This window comes from Humulus lupulus, chromosome 6 (genome assembly GCF_963169125.1).
Source record: "Humulus lupulus chromosome 6, drHumLupu1.1, whole genome shotgun sequence".
NCBI lineage: Eukaryota > Viridiplantae > Streptophyta > Magnoliopsida > Rosales > Cannabaceae > Humulus > Humulus lupulus.
In genome coordinates this window covers 92,803,211-92,826,391 of record NC_084798.1, presented here as the reverse complement: position 1 = coordinate 92,826,391, position 23,181 = coordinate 92,803,211, and positions in this window count along the sequence as shown.

The window sequence follows — 23,181 nt, the reverse complement described above, 5'->3', positions numbered from 1 at the left end:
AATTTCGTATTTAGTTAGAGAGTCATAGTATTTGTACACACATGACACTTATATATAATGTATTTATTATATATTATATATTATTGTAATAATAATATTTTATAACATGTAAATTTATATTAATATAATTATTAAATAATTAGTTTTGTAATATTTTATAACCTTCTAATTTATGTTGATATAATTATTAAATATTTAGTATTGTATAATATACTATTAAAATAATGTAATTTTATATCATTTGAATTTATAATTTTAATGATATTTGGTAATATTTAAATTTAATAATGATATTTTATAACATTTGACTTTATATTAATATAATTGAAAAATATTTATTTTTAATTATTCTTAAAAGTATATTTCTTTAAATATTTGGAATATCCCGTTAAAGTTAACAAAAGAAACCATAAAACCAAGAATTTATGTTATATTGTGATACAAATTTTAAATAAATAATGAATATTAGAAATAAAAAAATGTCATAAACATTTTAAAAGAATAATTAAATCAAAACATTGTTTATGGTTTATTTTTCTTAAAAAAAATATTACGATAAATTTTTAGATCATAAACAACCATATTTAAAGTACAAAACATTCTTGATATTATTCAAATCACACTTCAATGATTGGAGAAGAAACTTCTTTATTCTTGATAGAAGATAAATGTTATTCTAATTTCGTATTTAGTTACAAAGTCATACTATTTGTACACACATGACAATTATATATAATGTATTTATTATGTATTATATATAATTGTAATAATAATATTTTATAACAAATAAATTTTATATTAACATAATTATTAAATAATTATTTTTGTAATATTTTATAACCTTTTAATTTATATTGATATAATTATTAAATATTTAGTTTTGCATTATATACTATTATAATAATGACATTTTATATCATTTGAATTTATAATTTTAATGATATTTTGTAATATGTAAATTTAATAATGATATTTTATAACATTTGAATTTATATTAATATAACAGATAAATATTTATTTTTAGTTATTCTTAACATTATATTTCGTTAAATATTTGGAATATCCTGTTAAAGTTAACAAAAGAAAACGTTAAGACCAAGAATTTATGTTATATTGTAATATACATTTTAAATAAATAATGAATATTATAAATAAAAAATGTCATAAACATTTTAAAATAAAAATTAAACCAAAACATTTTTTATAGTTTATTATTTTATAAAAAAAATATTAAGATAAATTTTTAGATCACAAACTACCCTATTTAAATAACAAAACATTCATGATATTATTCAAATCACACATCAATGATTGGAGAAGAAACTTCTTTATTCTTGATAGAAGATCAATGTTATTCTAATTTCGTATTTAGTTACAGAGTCACTATTTGTACACACACGAAACATATATATATAATGTATTTATTATATATTATATATTATTGTAATAATAAATTTTTATCACATGTAAATTTATATTAATATAATTATTAAATAATTAGTTTTGTAATATTTTCTAACCTTCTAATTTATATTGATATAATTATTAAATATTTAGTATTGTATTATATACTATTATAGTAATGACATTTTATATCATTTTAATTTATAATTTTAATGATATTTGGTATTATTTAAATTTAATCATGATATTTTATGACATTTGAATTTATATTAATATAATTGATAAATATTTATTTTTAATTATTCTTAAAAGTATATTTCGTTAAATGTTTGGAATATCCCGTTAAAGATGACAAAAGAAACCGTTAAAACCAAGAATTTATGTTACATTGTCATATAAATTTTAAATAAATAATGAATATTATAAATAAAAAATGTCATAAACATTTTAAAAGAACAATTAAACCAAAACATTGTTTATGGTTTATTTTTCTTAAAAAAAATATTACAATAAATTTTTAGATCACAAACTATCCTATTTAAAGTAAAAAAACATTCCTGATATTATTCAAATCACACATCAATGATTGAAGAAGAAACGTCTTTTTTCTTGATAGAAGACAAAAATTATTCTAATATCGCATTTAGTTAAAGAATCATACTATTTGTATACACACGCCACTTATATATAGTGTATTTATTATGTATTATATATTATTGTAATAATAATATTTTATAACATGTAAATTTATATTAATATAATTATTAAATATTTAGTTTTGTAATATTTTATAACCTTTTAATATATATTGATATAATTATTAAATATTTAGTATTGTATTATATACTATTATAATAAGGGTTTATACTTTTTTGGACCCTGTGTTTTGACAAATTACTCTTTGGACCCTATGTTTTGTAAAATTGTTAAAATAGAACCCGAAATCTTATTTTGGTCAATTTTTACTTAACTAAAATCACAAATAATTTACAAACTAACAATTCAGAACAAAAATAAAATCATTCAGCTTAAAAACTGTATTGTTATATTCAATTTTTTCTTTTTCAAAATTGAGTTTAGGGTTCTATTTTAACTATTTTACAAAATATAGGGTCCAAAAAGTAATTTGTCAAAACACAGGGTCGAAACAGGTAATGAGAAAAAATACAGGGTCCAAAAAGATATAAACCCTTATAATAATAACATTTTAGATCATTTGAATTTATAATTAAATGATATTTGGTAATATTTAAATTTAATAATGATATTATATAACATTTGAATTTATATTAATATAATTGATAAATATTTATTTGTAATTACTCTTAAAAGTATATTTCGTTAAATATTTGGAATATCCTGTTAAAGTTAACTAAAGAAACCGTTAAAACAAAGAAATTATGTTATATTGTCATATAAATTTTAAATAAATAATGAATATTATAAATAAAAAATGTCATAAACATTTTAAAAGAACAATTAAACCAAAACATTGTTTATGGTTTATTTTTCTTAAAAAAAATATTTCAAAATATTTTTAGATCACAAACTACCCTATTTAAAGTACAAAACATTCATGATATTATTCAAATCACACATCAATGGTTGGAGAAGAAACTTCTTTATTCTTGATAGAACATAAATGTGATTCTAATTTCGTATTTAGTTAGAGAGTCATACTATTTGTACACACACGACAATTATTGTTGACGCCGCTTTTCGTCAACTTAAAACGTAGAGCAGTTAAACAACAAGAACTATGGCGCAGATAAATAATACAGAATAACAACAAGAATTTTACGTGGTTCAGCAGTTAACTCTGCCTAGTCCACGAGTCAATGTTATTAAGACTTTGGATATTTCAGGAAATTCTTCAGGGATGAATTCTCTAGAAATTCTCTCAAGACCTCAAAAATCTGTCCTATACAAAGGTTCATGACCTCTCTATTTATAGAGGGTTCTCAGAGTTCGTTCCCACATATTTCGAGAAGATACTCCTCTTCATTAATGAGAATAATGACATTAAATTCTGTTACTCCTATATACAAGGAAACGTCCCCTGAAGACTAGGGGGCATATAACAGACTAGTTAATATCCCTTTAATGTAGTGAAGTTACAACAATAAATATTTTTTGAATGCATGGATTGCGTCTCATCAGATGACCCACTAAGCCGTTCGAGGTCGGCAATCAGCATCATGCCAGTCCAGGTCTTTTGGTAAATTATGAGCTATGCAATTTTCCCCAAGACTAGCTCAGAGCGGGTAAATAACACCGAGGCCATTACATTCCGAGCTCATACCCATACCAAGCTCGGGCTACTTGATCCGAAGACACCCGACAATGGATATACTCCGAAAGAACTTCGAGGTTACATATCTTCGAGGTTGCCATCTTTCTTCGAGGGTTTGGCATCTGGACCACGAACATGCACTTTAGCTATCGCGAGCTCAAACCTGACGAATCCACCTTTCGAGGTCACAATCTCAGGTCTCGAAATCTGGGTGTAACACTTATATATAATGTATTTATTATGTATTATATATTATTGTAATAATAATATTTTATAACATGTAAATTTATATTAATATAATTATTAAATAATTAGTTTTGTAATATTTTATAACCTTTTTAATTTATATTGATATAATTATTAAATATTTAGTTTTGCGTTATATACTATAATAATAATGACATTTTATATCATTTGAATTTATAATTTTAATGATATTTGGTAATATTTAAATTTAATAATGATATTTTATAACATTTGAATTTACATTAATATAATTGATAAATATTTATTTTTAATTATTCTTAAAAGTATATTTCTTAAAATATTTGGAATATCTCGTTAAAGTTAACAAAAGAAACAATTAAAACCAAGAATTTATGTTATATTGTCATATAAATTTTAAATAAATAATAAATATTAGAAATAAAAAAATGTCATAAACATTTTAAAAGAACAATTAAATCAAAACATTGTTTATGGTTTATTTTTCTTAAAAATAATATTACGATAAATTTTTAGATCACAAACTACCCTATTTAAGGTACAAAACATTCATGATATTATTCTAATCACACATCAATGATTGGAGAAGAAACTTATTTATTCTTTATTAGAGATAAATGTTATTCTAATTTCGTATTTAGTTATAGAGTCATACTATTTGTATACACACGACACTTATATATAATGTATTTATTATGTATTATATATTATTATAATAATAATATTTTATAACATGTAAATTTATATTAATACAATTATTAAATAATTAGTTTTGTAATATTTTATAACCTTTTAATTTATATTGATATAATTATTAAATATTTATTATTGTATTATATACTATTATAATAATGACATTTTAGATCATTTGAAATTATAATTTTAATGATATTTGGTAATATTTAAATTTAATAATGATATTTGATAACATTTGAATTTATATTAATATAATTGATAAATATTTATTTTTAATTATTCTTAAAAGTATTTTTCGTTAAATATTTGGAATATTCCGTTAAAGTTAACAAAAGAAACCGTTAAAATCAATCATTTATGTTATATTGTCATATAAATTTTAAATAAATATTGAATATTATAAATAAAAAATGTCATAAACATTTTAAAAGAACAATTAAACCAAAACATTGTGTATGGTTTATTTTTCTTAAAAAAAATATTACGAAAATTTTTTAGATCACAAACTATCATATTTAAAGTACAAAATATTCCTGATATTATTCAAATTACACATCAATGATTGGAGATGAAACTTCTTTATTCTTGATAGAAGATAAATGCTATTCTAATTTCGTATTTAGTTAGAGAATCATATTATTTGTACACACACGACACTTATATATAATGTATTTATTATGTATTATATATATTATTGTAATAATAATATTTTATAACATGTAAATTTATATTTGTTGACGCCGTTTTTCGTCAACTTAAAATGTAGAGCAGCTAAACAATAAGAACTATGGCGCAGATAAATAATACAGAATAACAACAAGAATTTTACGTGGTTTAGCAGTTAACTCTGCCTAGTCCACGAGTCAATGTTATTAAGAATTTGGATATTTCAGAAAATTCTTCAGGGATGAATTCTCCAGAAATTCTCTCAAGATATAAAAAATCTGTCATTTACAAAAGTACATGACCCCTCTATTTATAGAGGGTTCTCAGAGTTCGTTCCCACATATTTCGAGAAGATACTCCTCTTCATTAATGGGAATAATGACATTAAATTATGTAACTCCCATATACAAGGAAACGTCCCCTGAAGACCCGGGGGCATATAAAAGAATAGTTAGTATCCCTTTAATGTAGGGAAGTTACAACAATAAATATCTTTTGAATGCATGGACTGCGTCTCATCAGATGACCCACTAAGCCGTTCGAGGTTGGCAATCAGCATCATGCCAGTCCAATTCTTTAGGTAAATTATGAGCTATGCAACTTTCCCCAAGACTAACTCAGAGCGGGTAAATACCACCGAGGTCGTTACATTCCGAGCTCACATGCCAAGCTTGGGCTACTTGATCCGAAGACAGCCGACAATGGATATACTCCGATGCTATGTCTTTCGAGCTTAGAAAGAACTTCGAGGTTGCCACCTTGCTTTGAGGGTTTGGCATCTGGATCACGAACATGCACTTTAGCTATCGCGAGCTCACACCTGACGAATCCAGCTTTCAAGGTCACAATCTCAGGTCTCGAAATCTGGGTGTAACATTTTGCTCCCTCAAAAGTATTAGTTCGAATCCTATAAGTTGGAAACTTTTGAAGTACTTCCTTCAGGAACCGTTCCATCACACACTCGAGTATGGACATGCGTCAGCTGGGTGTTGCTTACTCAAGGTACTCGAGTTCCTTGAGACTCTGCCCACGATCGTTTGCCTGCCAACTTTATGGTACCATCATGTCATTTGTCCCTGGCCATCAGATCTGATACAGAATCTGGCCAATGGCTCAGATTAATTCAACTTTTACAATCTTTGAGGGTCTATAAATATATCCCCTTTTGTCTTCTCAATTTTTTCTTCACATTCAACTTCTTAGAGAGAAAAAACCAGACACTTCTTCGCCTGGTTCTTGCATGTTCTCCAAGTCGAGAGGATAAAGCACGGTTGGACTTTTTTATTCAGTGAGATCATACCTGCAACCGCTCGTTCAATCATCCATTTCTCTGTTTCCACCGATTACATTGTGTAAGTTTTCGGTTTATGGTTTCTTTGCGTTATATATATACCTTTTCTGCTTGCTTATGCTTCTGTTACACCATAGGCATTAGGATTTATTTTCGTCCCATTTATCAATTCACTAGTTTAATGCACTAGGATTAGGATGCTCCGACTGCTGGACATTAGATTCAAACCCAGCTTCTGCGAAAAAGGGTCCAAAAATGGTTCCTTTTTTGGGTTTTCAAATTTTAGAAACTGTATCTTGCACACCAAGATATCGGGTATAAAATTAGGGTTTGTCTTCAAGGAATGCACGATTCCCAAAAATATCACCTTTTTAATAACCGCCACCTTTCTTCACTAATATTTCGGGATTTCCCATTACATGTCCACTTTCCTTCCCTTCGGTGGAACACACGCTCTGGGACTGGTCTCGTTATTAGGATCGAGCTTGCCTTGTAGCCTCAATCATTCGAGCTTAGGTACTATTTATCTCTATACTTCTTGCTTGCTTGGCCCTCACCCTTTTACTTTCTTGTTAGATGCCGCATAATTCGGGAAAGTGGTGGGGGTCAAAGCTCGCAATTCCCTACTCACCAGTAACTCTGAGCCCGGAATCTCCTTTCACCCGAAATCAACGTTTAGTTCGGGAGCACAAACTGAGGCGTGAGCAAGAGGACACTCGAGATCACTTCCGATGTCAGATAGATAAGGTCGAAGAAGGGAAAAGAAAAAGACTAAGGGTCGCTCTTCATCCAGATCCGGATATCGATCCTAGACCGATTCCACTCGACCCTTCGCTTAAAGTGACGATTGGCTTCAAGCCAAGTGATCTTCAGTTTTCACTGATGGGGGAACCCTCTACCTCACAGCCGAGGAGGGAATTTTTTGAGGCCGAGCATTATTGGAGCTCGGTTACATCACTAGGCCAGATAACTGATATTCTAGCCCTTCACGGTACGGGACTATCAGGCTCGCTAAGGTGTCGAGACTCGGCCTCCCACGAGCAAAGCTGCCGTGCTCCAGGAGATGGAAATCCTGACAGCAAGTTGAGATACGCAGCTTGGAGCCAGGAGCACATGAAGGCAGGGGCGGTACTGCCCTTGAACTCTTTTTTCAAGGACTTTACAGATTTTGTTGGGTTGGCCCCCTTCCAGCTCAACACCAATTCTTATAGGGTACTGTCTGCCCTGAGGTCGGTGTATCACGAGTTAAACTCGGCAGGACCTCCACCAGAAGAGATTTTATATCTCTTCTGCTTGAAAATCAATCCCTCCCGAGCTCGGGGAGGGGACGACTTCTACTATCTTTCAAGCTATCCAAAGGAGAAGAAGATGTTTGAAGACCTTCCCAATCATCATCCTGACTTCAAGAAGGCCTTCTTCTGGACAGATGGCCTAGCCCCGTCTCGATTCTATTAATTCAGACGGTTCCATAAGTATTTCAACCTCCTTCTTTTTGCTCTCGAACTTTGCTTTAGGTTCTTGCTTAGCTGAAATGTGCTTAATTTTCCAGCCAACTATCATTGCCCTGCTCCCACCGATGAGATGAGGGAGCGATGAGAGACTCTGCTCCAACTTCCCTATGGCAGGAGGTCTCTCTCCTACCTCTTTCATGAAGACAAGCTCCGGCCTTGTGGGCTCTTAGGAGAGGATCAGTCTACATCGGACTGGTCCAATAAAAAATATGACCGGTGGGAGCTCGTGCCTCAGCCAACCGCCAACCTCCCCCCAAGGAGAGATGCGAGGCCTCCACCTCCAATTCGTCATAGGTGTCCACATTCGGGGAACGAGGCCAATGATGAGGCCTCAAGCTCGGGCTCGGATGAGCAAGGTACAATCATCCTTAGCTTGAATATGTGGTCCCCCTCCCTATTAAAGCATAAACCTGATAAGTTAGTATTGTGCAAGGACGATAGGAACCGTTTTTATGTATGGTCTTGGGTAGATGAACAGGTTCATAGGTTCGATAGCTGGCTCGGGAAATATGACACCATGTATAGCCTGAACGAGGTATGGAACGGAATAGCCGTCTAATATGGGACCAATGACTATAGGGACCTTTCAAGGTTGACGTCCACCTATAGGGAAGGTACTCCACCCGCCTCTCTGAAGATGGGGGAATTTTGTGGTCATCGAGCACAAGCTCGGGGGAGAGTCCAGATAGGTTTCTCTCCACTTGTCTTTTTATCCCATGTTTGTTTGCATTATGCTGAGTTACTTTATTTTTTGATAACTCTTAATGTGGTGCAACTGTGCAGGCGAGATGGACTCCGACCTTGACAACATCTTGATCAGTGGCAGAGTCAAGAGAAGCAAGTGTCCTAGGGTGTTACGAAAAACCGACACGCCCGCCAAGGTCCTTAAGAGGACTGAAAAGACACCTCCTCCACCTGCCCCGCCTGCCACGAGCTCGGCTGTGGAGCCGACTCCTCAGGTCGGGGCATCCACTATGGTCAAGCCCCAACCTCCCATCATGGTTCACTCAACGCTCGACCCACCTCCAAAAAACCCTCGACTTCCATAACATGCAAGTTGTCAGTTTCTACTCACGTTGATGAATATGTAGTTGACAATGCTGCTGGACCCCATGGGGCTAAGCTGGGCTCGGACATTCTGTCTCGAGTGTGTCAGAGCTTTAGCGGTTTTGATGCTCCTCATTGGCAGTTTTTTAACAACGCCCGAGACTGCAACACACTATACGAGAAGTGTGTTGAGCTTACTGCCACGGTAACTTTTCTTTTCTCGCTACTAGCTGTATTTATAGACGGTCCATATGCTAATGTTGATTTCTTTGTATGCGAGGCTCTTGCTGTCTTTGCTCAGCTCAACTATAAACTGAATAATGAGATCCACTCGAGCAAGTCCTATGCTCAAGAGGCGAAGGATCTTCAGCTCAAACTGAGTGATGAGCTCAAGGCAACAAAGGAAAAGGTAGAGGCATGAGCCGAGGAGCTTAAGGTCAAGATATCCGAGCTTGAAAAGCAGAATGCCAGGCTCGCAGAGCTTGAGAAGGAGATTGCTCGGGTCAAGGAGGTCAATGCCAAGCTTGAAGAAGATAAGGCCGTCACTTTTGAGATCATTGAGAATGAGAAGGCTCATCTTCTTGAAGATTTTAAGGAGAAAAAGGATCAGGCGGTCGACCTGGCCATGTACAGAATCTGGGCCAACAATGTCGACCTCAATACCAGCTTCTTAGGCCATCTTGAAGAAAAACTCGTGGCCAAATGGCAGGCTCAGCTTAATGAGGAGGAGGCTGCTCGGGATTACGCAGAAGGAGTTGGGGAGGACGCTGATGCTGAGAAGGCCAAGGAGATTGCTCCTTCTCTTTAGATGATACCTCGGGGCTGCGTCCCTTTATCTTTTGTAATTGTTTTCCTTTAATTTATGCCCATGGGGCTGATACAATTTTTCTTTCTTTCTGACTTCATTTTAATATATATGCTTTACATTTCTCGGGTTGAAATATTTTGCACATTTTATATTAAAGTGTCACATATGTCTATTTAATCATACAAACATAGTTTGGATTTAAGCTCGAGGTTCAACGCATTCATGCACAGTTTACTCGAATTATCCGCTTCCGATCTCGTTATTTGTCAAGGTCAGATATTACTTTTACCATGCAGCCGAAAGTACTTGTATGGTGTGTAATGCAAATGGTTTAGTTATATCTTACTTTTTAGTTACTTTTTCTCGTCCTCGGTTAGCTCTTCGAGGTTATGAGGTCGAAACTATTGTTTGCAAGATACTCCAGCCTTGACCTCAGCTTATACGAAGTGGGTTATGCTCCAACTTACTACCGATTAGTTTTAGCTGGTTTGTTCCAAACCTATTAAGGTCGTGTTAGGTTTGTAATCCATACACTTACATTTTAATCTAGTTTGCATATTTGGTTACATCCTAACATTTTTATCTTTTTGCCAGCTTGGTTATATCCAAACTTATCTCATTTCGCGCATTTGGTTATTTCCAAATACTTGTGTACTTTTGACAGTTTGGTTATATCCAGACTGTCTTAGCTCGCGTATTTGGTTACGTCCAAACACTTGTATGTTTTTTTTTTTTGTAGTTTGGTTATATCCAACTATCTTAGCTTGCGCATTTTGTTATATCAAAACACTTATATGTTTTTTATCGTTTGGTTATAACCAAACTATCTTAGTTCGCGCCTTTGGTTATGGCCAAAGACTTGTATGCGTTTCGTATATGCTATTTTATTTTTTCAAGCTGATGGTATATGTACCACTAATGCCCCCTTAATATCCTATGAGTGTGACCATAGGTTATTAAATTAAGAGTGATTGCAAAAAATACAGCATATTAAATGAAATCAACCTTTATTTGAAGAAATCCAAAAATAGAAAAACGGTACAGATAAAAAAGCATGGTTATCGACAACACCCTTCCTATACTATAGATAGTAAGGTCGTAGGTGTTTGCCATTCCATGCTCTTAGTACTAGACTTCCGTCCAATCTCGCCAACTTGTAAATGCCGGGTTGGATGACTGACTCTATCTGGTAGGGTCCTTCCCAATTTGGCACGAGCACACTAACTGCTGGATCCCGTGTCGTCAAGAATACACGCCTTAGCACCAAATCTCCCATGCTGAATTTTCGATCCCGAACTCTTTTGTTGAAATACCGGGTAGCTTGCTGTTGGTATGCAGCATTTTTTAACTGACCTTCATTCCTTCTTTCTTCGATCAGGTCAAGAGTTTCTTCGAGCTGAGAGTGGTTCGAGGCTTAATCATAAGCGATGGCTCGAATTGTGGGAATTTCGACCTCGATTGGCAGCATAGCCTTGCCACCGTATGCCAGAGAGAACGGGGTATGTCCTCTCGATGTATGGGCCATGATCCTATATCCCTATAGGACTTGGGGAAATTCTTCGGGCCATCTTCCTTTTGCTTCTTCCAACTTTTTCTTCAGCGAAATTTTTAGAGTCTTGTTTACAGCCTCGACCTGGCCATTCGCCTGGGATGAGCCACTAACGAGAAACTCTTTATTATTCCAATTTTTTTCGCAAAAGTTGGTAAACAGACCGCTGTCGAACTGGGTTCCGTTATCGGACACAATCTTCCTCGGCATCCCATATCGACATATGATTTTTTTCACCACAAAGTCAAGGACTTTTTTGGAGGTTATTGTCGCCAAAGGTTTAGCTTCTGTCCACTTTGTGAAGTAATCTATGGAGACTACCGCGTACTTTACTCTGCCCTTGCCAGTCGGAAGGGAGCCTATGAGGTCGATTCCCCATACCACAAATGGCCATGGGGAGGTCATCATAGTTAGTTCGGATGGTGGAGCTCGAGGAATTGTAGCAAATCGTTGGCACTTATCACACCTTTTTACGTAGCCGAACGAGTCCGATTTGATGGTAGGCCATATGTATCCATGGCGTATGATTTTCTTGGATAGGCTATGCCCCCCAGTATGGTCTCCACAGAACCCTTCATGAATTTATTCTAAGATTTTCTTAGCTTCAGGTGGAGTCACACACCGGAGTAGTGGCATGGAATATCCTCTTCTATACAACCTTCCATCTACAATGGTATAACGAGGGATTTGTACATCAACTTTCGAGCCTTGGTCCGTTCTTCCGGGAGAATTCCGGTCTCGAGATATTCAACTATTGGAGTCATCCACGTAGGCTCGGAATTAATCATACACACGTCCTCCTGCTTTGGCTCGTCAATACTAGGTGCCGAGAGATGTTCAATTGGTATGACATTCAGTTCGTCATTCTCGGTAGAGGTAGCAGCTTGGCTAAGGCATCCGCATTCGAGTTCTGTTCTCGAGGGACCTATTCTATCGCATAGAACTCGAAATGTTCCAATGCTGATTTTGCCTTTTCTAAGTATGCTGCCATTCTCGTACCACGAGCCTGGTACTCTCCTAAGATCTGGTTCAACACTACCTGGGAGTCGCTGTAGCAATGTATTGCTTTATCTTTGAGCTCCTTGCCTATACGAAGTCCCGCCAGTAAATCCTCGTACTCAGCCTCGTTATTTGACGCGTTGAAGTAAAATCTCAAGGCATAGTGAAACCTGCTTCCTGCAGGAGTGATCAATATTACTCCTGCCCCCGATCCATTTTCATTAGATGACCCATCAACGTAAAGTTTCCACAGCTCGTGGGCCGGGGTTACAACTTCATCGTTGGTCATGCTAGTACATTCCACTATGAAGTCTGCTAAGGCTTGCGCCCTAATGGTCGTCCTTGGATGATAGGTGATCTCGAATTGCCCGAGTTCAATGACCCATTTAAGAAGCCGACCTGAAGCTTCCGGCTTGGACAAGACTTGTCTTAGTGGTTGATCAGATAGTACATGGATAGGGTGCGCTTGAAAATAGGGTCAAAGTTTTCGAGATGATTGAATTAAGCTGAGAGCTAGCTTCTCCATCAAGGGATATCTTGATTCTTCCCCCAGTAACCTTTTACTGACGTAATACACGGGCCTTTGCACTTTTTCTTCCTCTCGTACGAGTACTGCACTTATCGCGTGCTCGGTCGTTGCAATATACAAGTACAGAACTTCTCCCATAATAGCTTTTGAAAAGATAGGGGGTTCTGCGAGGTGTTTCTTGAGTTCCTGAAAATTCGACTCGCATTCCTCTGTCCATTCAAATTTCTTGCCTCCCCTCAACAGGTTGAAAAACGGAAGACAACACTCTGTAGATTTTGATATAAGACTACTTAATACCGCCATCCTGCCTGTCAAACTCTGGACATCTTTATGTTTTCGAGGTGAAGGCATATCGATCAGGGCCTGGATCTTATCCGGATTAGCCTCTATTCCTCGAGAATTTACAATGAAACCCAAGAATTTTCCTGAAGATACTCCGAAAGAGCACTTCTGAGGGTTAAGTTTCATGTTATATTTCCGGAGCACGACAAAGCATTCTTCGAGGTCATCAACATGGTTATTGTTAAGTTGAGATTTGACTAACATATCGTCAACATAAACTTCCATGTTGTTCCCTATTTTCTCAGAGAACATCATGTTCACGAGCCGCTGGTAAGTGGCTCCAGCATTTTTGAGCACGAATGGCATGGCGTTATAACAATATAACCCTTTATCTGTTATGAAGCTCATATGTTCCTGGTCGGGGGCATGCATGGCAATCTGGTTATATCCAGAATAGGCATCCATGAATGACATTAGTCCATGCCCTGCCGTGGCATCCACGAGCTGGTCAATCCGTGGTAAAGGAAAGTAGTCCTTAGGACATGCCTTGTTGAGGTCCGAGCAGTCAATGTTGGTTCGCCACGTCCGATTAGGCTTCGGGACCAGTACCTGATTGGCTACCCAATCAGGGTAAAAAGCATCCCTAATGAATAAGTTTGCCTTTAACCTGTCGACTTCCTCTTTTAGGGTCCTTTTCCTATCGTCATCCAGTTGTCTTCGCTTTTGTTGCTTCGGTGGGAAGCTTTTATCTATATTTAGCGCATGGCTCACTATATTTGGACTTATTCCTACCATGTCCGAATGTGACCACGCGAAGACATCCTGGTTCTTCTTCAAAAAGAAAATTAATTGCTATTTAGTTTCTTCATGGAGGTTTTTCCCGACCTTTACCGTTTTCGGGGGGTCTGATTCTTCGAGCTCTTCCAATGGTTCGAGATCAGATCTTTCCTCCACTCTTGGGTCGATTTCTTCATCTATCTCCAAGATTGTCCCGTCTTTATTCTGAATAATGACGAGCGCTTGTGCGCTCGCCTACTTTTTTCCTCTTATGGAAATGCTATAGCATTCCCTCTTGCCCAACTGGTCTCCCTTCAATGTAATGATGCCACTAGAATTTGGGACCTTGATGGGCAAATGCCTTACAGACGAGACTGCCCCCAGCCCTACTAGGGTGGGTCTACCGAGCAGCACGTTGTAGGCTGTTGGCAGATCGACTATTACAAACTCCGTCATCTTGGTCGTTAAGACTAGGTAGTCTCCCAAGGTTACAGGGAGTTCAATGGACCCCATACAAGGAATCCCTTCTCCTGAAAAAGCATACAAGTTCATTGCACAAGCTTTTAGGTCTCGAAGCGCGAGTCCCATCTTTTCTAAGGTGGCCTTATAGAGAATGTTCACTGAGCTCCCATTATCAATGAGAACTCAGTGAACTCTCTTATTCGCGAGCGGGAGAGTGATGACCAGTGGATCATTGTGGGGAAACTGTACATGGGACGCATCGTCCTCAGTAAAGGTTATCGGCTGAGATTCAATCTTTTGGCACTTCAGAGCTCTAGGTTCGGGTTCATAGGGGGCCCTGTCCCCAGTTTTTAACTCATTCACGTATCGCTTTTGGGCATTATTGCCCGTCCCTGCGAGACGAGGCCCGCGCGAGATGGTTATCACATCTTCTCCATCAATCGGAGGGGGCCTATCTTCTTCTCTAGCTCGAGAATTGTTGTTTTGAGCTGACTGTGGCGCAGCAGCCATCTGGCTAGTAGAAGCATAATTATTATTCTGGTTCCTTTGATCTCGTCCTTCAACTGCCTGCATTCATTAGTAGTGTGCCCAGTATCTCTATGAAACCGACAGTACTTGCTGGAGTCCCTCTTAGACTTCTGATTTCTCATGGGGTCTGGACGTCTGAAAGGGAATTGGTTTTCATTAGCCAGGTATATTTTCTCTTGAGACTCGTTGAGCTCAGTGTACACTTTGTACACGGCGAAATACCTTTCCCCCTTCTACCTCGGGGTTACTTCCTTCATTCTTCTTCCTTTTGGAAGGGTTTTCTGCACGAGGTTTTGAGGCTGATGGGTCTGCCGAGGCCGAGGCTGAGGCAGAGTTTACATTTATCATTGTAGTTACGGGCTAAGAGGTCATATTCAGTGTTGACCTCGCCTCTTCTACATTGACAAACCTTTGAACTTGCCTATTAAACTCGGTTAAGGACCTCATAGGTTTTCTCTGCATATCATCCCAGAGGGGACTTCCCAGAATTACCCCAGCATGGACGGCCATTAGATGACCGCTGTCGTCTACATCCCGAGCTCGGGCGACTTCCAGATTAAATCTTGTTAGGTAGCTCTTCAACATTTCACCCTGCTGTTGCCGAACGTTGGTCGGGGTCGATGCATCGGGTCTTACCTCGATCATGGCTCTAAACTGCTTCTTGAAATCTTTGATAGCTGATCCTAAGAAGTGATTGAATGTCTCTTATATTTTTCGAACCAGTTTTTCACTCGTTCTGTAAGCGATGCTGGAAATAAAATGCATCTGAGATCGTAACCTACATTATTTGCTCTTATTATGGTGTTAAATGTACTCAAATGACTGTACGGGTCAGATTTCCCTTCAAAAGGAGGGACATGAGGAATCCGAAACCCTTGAGGAAACGGAGTGTTGGAAATATGAGGAGCGAATGGTTCGAGCTCCTCATCAGAATCCTCATCCCGACTCCGACCTCGCTCATTCCGCAAGAGCCTAAATGCCCTTTCCAACTGATCAATTCTTTCTTGAACCGGGTCCGCAGGGGGTCATGCCTGAAATTGGCTATCATTGATCACAATTCCAGGCAAGCGCCTTCGCAGGGGATCTTTGCGCCCATTTAGGCAATCTCTCAGGTTCGGGTTCGATGGATTACCACTACCCCGATTCAGATTCAGGTGCTGCCGCTGGTCGGAGCGGTTCCTATGGTTTCCAGTATTTCTTCGTCCTTGATTATACATGCTGACTGATCTGGCGTCCCCTGAGTCATCACTGATGAGGCTTGTCGCATGATTGTTCCGAGACGGATTTCTTCCATGTTGCCTCGTCTCTGCAATGCGAGATCGAGACATTTGGCTTCTCGTAGGCTGGTCGCCCCTCCGAGGTGGTGAGGGGTATCTTATTGGTGACGGTGGGAACCGTATGGGTGACGGTGGCTGCCAACCATTTCGGGGCCTGGATGGTCCCGAGTTCGCCCGTGCTGACTCGGTAACATTCTGTGTGTTATCAGGAACTTGAGTCCAAGCCTCTGCAAGGGCTCGGTTATTCTCAGTTTCTGCTGGTAACTCCGCAGTTGAGTTAGCCAGAGCCCTGGCCCGAGTATTTTTTCGGGGTCTCGATGGAGCAGGTTGCTTTGCTAGTGGTGGAGGCTGCTCCACTCCTCTTGTGGTAGCGTTTTTTCGAGGTTGCCCACGAGGCCTGCGGGGAGGAACATGAACGTCCCGCGGAGGTGGGTCTTGGTTCTCCTGCGGAGGTTGAGGCTGAGCCTCCTGCGCATCTGCGGCTAACCTAGCCAACTCCTCGTTCCGCTTCTTGGCCTCAACCAATTGTTTTCATAACTTGTTGTTTTCAAGTTCCACAATGGGGATGTACCGTTCAGGATTATAGTACATGTCCTCATCGTCCCTTGGAGCCGAAGGTGCTGGAGGTCCTCGAGAATCAGAGGACTCACTTTTCTCTTCAGGTTCAGGATTTTCCATTAGCTGCTTCCCAGGGTGCCGTGGATAGTTTTCTTTAGGAATATTCTTATCATTCGCGGCCATAGCTAATCAGGGATTGTATTGCTTAAGGCTCTCAATGAAAGCACCAAACTGTTGACACCATTTTTCGTCAACTTAAAATACAGAGAACTTAAACAATAAGAACTATGGCGCAGATAAATAATACAGAATAACAACAAGAATTTTACGTGGTTCAGCAGTTAACTCTGCCTAGTCCACGAGTCATTGTTATTAAGACTTTGGATATTTCAGGAAATTCTTTAGAGATGAATTCTCTAGAAATTCTCTCAAGATATCAAAAATCTGTCCTTTACAAAAGTACATGACCCCTCTATTTATAGAGGGTTCTCAGAGTTCGTTCCCACATATTTCGAGAAGATACCCCTCTTCATTAATGGGAATAATGACATTAAATTCTGTAACTCCCATATACAAGGAAACGTCCCCTGAAGACCCGGGGGCATATAACAGACTAGTTAATATCCCTTTAATGTTGGGAAGTTACAACAATAAATATCTTTTGAATGCATGGACTGCGTCTCATCAGATGACCCACTAAGCCGTTCGAGGTCGGCAATCAGCATCATGCCAGTCCAGGTCTTTAGGTAAATTATGAGCTATGCAACTTTCCCCAAGACCAACTCGGAGCGGGTAAATACCACCGAGGCCGTTACATTACGAGCTCATACCCATGCCAGGCTCGGGCTACTCGATCCGAAGACACCAGACAATGGATATACTCCGATGCTATGTCTTTCGAGCTTAGAAAGAACTTCGAGGTTACATATCTTCGAGGTTGCCACCTTTCTTTGAGGGTTTGGCATCTGGACCACGAACATGCACTTTAGCTATCGTGAGCTCACACCTGACGAATCCAGCTTTCAAGGTCACAATCTTAGGTCTCGAAATCTGGGTGTAACAATATTAATACAATTATTAAATAACTAGTTTTGTAATATTTTATAACCTTTTAATTTATATTGATATAATTATTAAATATTTTGTATTGTATTATATACTATTATAATAATGACATTTTAGATCATTTGAATTTATAATTTTAATGATATTTGGTAATATTTAAATTTAATAAGGATATTTGATAACATTTTAATTTATATTAATATAATTGATAAATATTTATTTTTAATTATTCTTAAAAGTATATTTCGTAAAATATTTAGAATATCCCGTTAAAGTTAACAAAAGAAATCGTTAAAGCCAAGAATTTATGTTATATTGTCATATAAATTTTAAATAAATAATGAATATTAGAAATAAAAAAAGGTCATAAACATTTTAAAAGAACAATTAAATCAAAACATTGTTTATGGTTTATTTTTCTTAAAAAAAATATTACGATAAATTTTTAGATCACAAAATACCCTATTTAACGTACAAAACATTCACGATATTATTCAAATCATACATCAATGATTGGAGAAGAAACTTCTTTATTCTTTATTATAGATAAATGCTATTCTAATTTCGTATTTAGTTAGAGAATCATATTATTTGTACACACACGACACTTATATATAATATATTTATTATGTATTGTATATTATTGTAATAATAATATTTTATAACATGTAAATTATATTAATATAATTATTAAATAATTAATTTTGTAATATTTTATAACCTTTTAATTTATATTGATATAATTATTAAATATTTAGTTTTGTGTTATATATTATTATAATAATGACATTTTATATCATTTAAATTTATAATTTTAATGATATTTGGTAATATTTAAATTTAATAATGATATTTTATAACATTTGAATTTATATTAATATAATTGATAAATATTTATATTTAATTATTCTTAAAAGTATATTTCATTAAATATTTAGAATATACCGTTAAAGTTAAGAAAAGAAACCGTTAAAACCAAGAATTTATGTTATATTGTCATATAAAATTTAAATAAATAATGAATATTATAAATAAAAAAATTACATAAACATTTTAATAGAAAAATTAAACCAAAACATTGTTTATGGTTTATTTTTCTTAAAAAAATATTACGATAAATTTTTAGATCACAAACTACCCTATTTAAGGTACAAAACATTCATGATATTATTCAAATCACACATCAATGATTGGAGAAGAAGCTTCTTTATTTTTGATAGAAGATAAATCTTATTCTAATTTCGTATTTAGTTACATAGTCATACTATTTGTACACACACGATACTTATATATGTTGATGCCATTTTTCGTCAACTTAAAATGTAGAGCAATTAAACAATAAGAGCTATGGCACAGATGAATAATATGGTAGAACAACAAGAGTTTTATGTGGTTCAGCAGTTAAATCTGCCTAGTACACGAGTCTATTTTATTTAGACTTGGAGTTTTCTGGAAATCCTTCATAGAAGAATTCTCTAGAGTTTCTCTCAAGAAATTAGAAGATCCGTCCTTTACAAATGTTCATGACCTCTCTATTTATAGAGAGTTCTCAGAGTTTATTCCCACATATTTCGGGAATATACTTCTGCTTATTAATTAAAATAAAGATATTAAATAATGTAACTCCTATATACAAGGAAACGTCCCCTGAAGACCAGGAAACGGGTAACAAAATTGTTAATATCCCTTAAATGTTAGGATGTTACAACAATAAACATCTTTAAATGTACGAAACGAGTTACATCAGATGACTCATCAAATCTTCAAGGTCAGCGACCAACATCATGTCAGTCAAGGTTTACAAATAGGTTACAAACTAGCCTCCTTATTTTAAGCTCGGGTTATTCGATCCGAAGACACCCGAAAACAGATGTATCCCAATGCTATGTTCTTTCAAGCTTAGAAAGGATCCCGAGGTTACCCGTCTTTGAGGTTGCCGCCTTGCTCCGAGGTTTTGACCTCTGGAACACGAACATGCGTTTTATATATCTCGAGCTCACACTTGACGAGTCCAGCTTTCGAGGTCACAATCTCAGGTCTCAAAATCTGGGTGTAACATTTTTCCTCCTCAAAAGTATTAGTTCGAGTCCTACGAGAAGGAAACTTTTGAACTACTACATTCGGGAACCGTTCCATCGACATACTCAAGTGTGGACACACATCAGCTGGGTATTGCTCACTCAAAGTACTTGAGTACCTTGGAAATCTACCCACATCTATCCGCCTGTCATTCTTTTGGATACTATCACCTCACGGGTTCCTAGCCATTTGATCTAATATGGAATCTAGCCAATGGCCCAAATTAATCCAACCCTTTGTATTCCCACGAGCTTATAAATAGGCCTTAAGTCGTCTTCTTCCTATTTTATTTTCACGTTCATCAGAGAGAAAAAGGAAAGAAAGAACCAGAAACCTTCTTGCCCACATCTTGCATGTTCTCTAAGCTGAGAAGACAAATCCACGTTGGACTTTTTGACTTTGTGAGATCGCACTTACAATTGCTTATACAATCGTCCATTTCTCTGTTTCCGTCAATCACATTGTGTAAGTTTTCTGTTCATGGCTTCTTTGCATTATTTTTTTCCATGTATGTTTATGCTTCTGTTGCACCGTGGGCAATAAAATTCTTTTCGGTCCATAAATTAGTTTAATGCACTAGGATCATTCGACTGATAGATATTAGACTCAAACCCAGTTTCTGTGTAAAAAGGCTCAAATATGGTTCCTTTTTTGAGTTTTCAAATTTCAGAGAACATATCTTGCACACCAAGATATCGGGAAAAAAATCAGGGTTTTTTTTTTTAAGAATGCACAATTTCCAAAAATATCACCTTTTTCATAACCGCCACCTTTTTCCCTAATTTTTCGGGATTTCCCACAACATGTCCACCTTCTTCCCTTTCAGTAGAATACATGCTCTGAGATTGGCCTCATCCTTTGGATCGAGCTTGCCTTGTAGCCTCGATCATTCGAGCTTAGGTATTATTTATCTCATTATTTCTTGCTCGCTTGGCCCTCACCCTTTTGCTTTCTTATTAGATGTCGCAGAATTCGGGAAAATGGTGGGGGTCAGGGCTCGCTAATCCTTACTCACCAGTAGCTTCGAGCCTGGAATCTCCTTTTACTCGAAACCAGCGCTTAATTCGGGAGCAAAAATTGAGGCATGAGCAAGAGGACACTCGAGACCACTTCCGACGTCAGATAGACGTGGTCAAAGAAGGAGAAAGGAAAAGACTAAGGGTCGCCCTTTATCCAGATCTGGACACTGAGCCTAGTCCGATTCCTCTCGACCCTACACTCAAAGTAACAATTGCCTTCAAGCAGGGTGATCTTCAATTCTCGCTGATGGGGGAACCTTCTACCTCACAGCCGAGGAGAGAATTCTTCGAGGCCGAGCATTATTGGAGCTTGATTACATCGCTGGGCCAGACAACTGATATTCTAGCCTTTCACGACATAGGACTATCAGGCTCGATGAGGTGTCGAGCTCCGACCTCCCATGAGAAAAGTTGCCGCGCTCCAGGAGATGGAAATCCTGACAGCAAGCTAAGATACACAGCTTGGAGCCAGGAACATATGAAGGCAGGGGCAGTCCTGCCCTTAAAGTCTTTTCTCAAAGACTTCACGGACTTCATTGGGCTAGCTCCCTTCCAGCTCAACACCAATCCTTATAGGGTTATGTCTGCCCTGAGGTCGCTTTACCACGATCTGAAGTGGAAATGACCTTCGCCTAAAGAGATCTTATATCTCTTTTTCTTGAAAAGCAATCCCTCCCGAGCTCGGGGAGGAGATGGCTTCTACTGTCTCTCGAGCTATCCCAAGGAGAAGAAGATGTTTGAAGATCTTCCGAACCATCCTCTTGATTTTAAGAAGGCCTTCTTCTAGACAGATGGCCTAACCCCGTCTAGATTCTACTCATTCAGACGGATTTGTAAGTATCTCAACTTCCCTCTTTTTTGTGCTCAGACTTTGTTTAGGCTCGTGCTTAGCTGAAATGTGTTTGATCTTCCAGCCAATTACCATCGCCCTACTCCCACCAAGAAGATGAGAGAGCACAGAGAGACTTTGCTCCAACTCCCCTACGGCAGGAGGTCCCTCTCCTATCTCCTACATGAAGGCATGCTTCAGGCATGTGGTCTCTTGGGGGAGGATCAGTCTACATCCGACTGGTCCAATAAGATGTACGACCAGTGGGAGCTCGTACCTCAGCCGACCGGCAACCTTCCCCCAAGGAGATATGCGAGGCCTCCATCTCCAGCTCAACGTCATAGGAGTCCGTAATCGGGGAATGAGGCCAACGATGAGGCCTCGAGCTCGGGCTCGTATGAACAAGGTACAGTCATCCTTAGCTCAGATTTGTGGTCTCCCTCACTACTAAAACATAAACCTGATAGATTAATATTGTGCGAGGATTATAGGAACCATTTCTATGTATGGTCTTGGGTAGATGAGAGGGTACATAGGTTCGATAGCTGGCTCAGGAAATATGACACCATGTATTGCCTGAACGAGGTATGGGACGGAATAGCCATCCAGTACGGGACTAACGACTATAGGGACCTTTCGAAGTTGACATCCACCTATAGGGAACGTACTCCCCCCGCCTCTTCTGAAGATGAGGAAATTTCATGGTTGCCGAGCACAAGCTCAGGGGAGAGTTCCAGTCAGGTTTCTCTCCACTTGTCTTCTTATCCCTTGTCTGTCTGCATCTTGTTAAATTATTTTGATTTGGGATAACTCATAATGTGGCGTAAATGTGCAGGCGAGATGGACTCCGACCTTGACAACATTTTGGTGAGTGGCGGAGCCAAGAGGAGTAAGCGCCCGAGGGGGTCGCGAAAAATAGACCGCCCTGCTAAGGTCCTTAAGAGGACCGAGAAAATGCCACCTCCCCTGGCTCCGGTTATTCCAAGCACAGCTTTGAGTCCACCTGCTCAGGCCGAGACTCCCTCCTCGACCTTGCCTCATGTTCCTCCCACAGTTGGCCCACCTTCGAAGAAACCCTCGTCCTCAAAGACACCGCTGCTTTCGATTTCTACTCATGTTGATGAGTATGTGATTGACAACGCGCCTGGACCGCACTGGGCTACGCTAGGCTCAGACATTCTGTCTTGGGTGGGTAAGCATTTTGGCAGTTTCGACGCTCCTCACTGGCAGTTTTTGAACAATGCCCAGGACTGCAACACTCTTTACGAGAAGAGCATCGAGCTCCAT